A 1,332-nucleotide genomic window follows, 5' to 3' on the forward strand; every position below is an offset into this window, starting at 1 on the left:
CAACCTTTTTCGCGATTTGGCTTCCCTTGGACATTGAAAATATTTATTTCGGCTCTCCTGTGTTGATGAAAAATTTAATCCAGCTTCCCATGTATCTGAGATAGACTGGCCGGCCCATGACAAATCTGACAAAAGGGGGGACCCACAGAACTACCAGCTCACGAACTGCATATGAAAGTTGGCGCGCCAATCATGCTGCTAAGGAATTTAGATGCTTCAATAATGTGCAATGGTACGCGGATGATTATCAAAAAATTGTGCTCCCGAGTTCTGTAGGCAACAATCTTGAATGAACCAGCCGTTGGCTAAGACATACTTGCAACTACCATGTCCTTTACCCACTCCAATACGACCTACAAGTTTAAACAGATGCAATTTCCCATCAAACTCTGCTTTCCCATGACAATCAACAAGGCGCAGGGACAATCAGTGCAAGCGGTTGGTTTAAATCTGACAGAGCAAGTATTCTCACAGGCACAACTGTACCTTGGCTGTCCCCATGGTCTTTCTATTTGTGCACCCGAGGGAAGGACGAGGAATGTTGTCTACCAAGAGGCACTCCAATGATTACGGCAACTTGAGCTGCTCCAATTTCAACTCTGCAATTTTTTCATCGTCCTGCTAGCCCACGTAAGTCCAGTCTTGCTTTGCTCTCCTTACTAACTCACCATGACATTCTTTTTTTTCTACCAAGACATTTCTGAACATAACTGTTACATGTTAAGTAATATTGGACTAGTATCAAATTTATGTAAAGTTATTGTCATTATGTGTAAGCCATAATATAAACAGATAGTACGTTTAGAGCTGAATCTCATACTTAAGCTGTCCTACTTTTTAGATTCAAGTATATAATATTTCCAAGTCCAAAATTTGAAATCCTTCCAGTTCCAAGCATTTCAGATATACTTTCATGTTTACAAATGAAAGAAGTCAGTACATTAAAGAATTTATATTTATTAGGAATCAAATGATGATTGTTTGTATTACTACTTGAAGTTTCATGCACATTCTACACGCATGATCAATCAGGCAATATAAGGCAAATGAATGAAGCTTTACCATTATACAGTATAAACTCCTGGCAAATGTAAAAATTAAACCCCCAACTTTGCTGCCTATAAACACCGCAAATACAGAATCAAAGAAACTTGATTTCCATTCCTAGCTAAAAATAAAAGACCCTGTGAACCACCTTAAGATGAATAAACCTTATATCACTTTTAAGGACCACAAAGCTAATTTCCTCTCAAGCCCCAAATATAGGTTAATCAACACCCCAGAATTGAATTAGATATATATATATATATATATATATATATATATATATAT

The 1,332-nt window shown here is 37.3% G+C and overlaps 1 protein-coding gene across 1 annotated transcript in view; it reads left to right on the top strand.

The window, feature by feature from the left end:
* The first annotated feature begins 31 nt into the window (after positions 1 to 31).
* The window catches only part of LOC106877207 (uncharacterized), a 35,272-nt gene continuing 33,971 nt past the window's right edge, over positions 32 to 1,332 (top strand). Inside the window, exon 1 of the mRNA XM_014926056.2 lies at positions 32 to 630. The gene's annotated coding sequence lies outside the window, so the exon portion shown is untranslated. The remainder of the gene's footprint in view (positions 631 to 1,332) is intronic.

Source organism: Octopus bimaculoides, chromosome 6, assembly GCF_001194135.2.
Source record: "Octopus bimaculoides isolate UCB-OBI-ISO-001 chromosome 6, ASM119413v2, whole genome shotgun sequence".
NCBI lineage: Eukaryota > Metazoa > Mollusca > Cephalopoda > Octopoda > Octopodidae > Octopus > Octopus bimaculoides.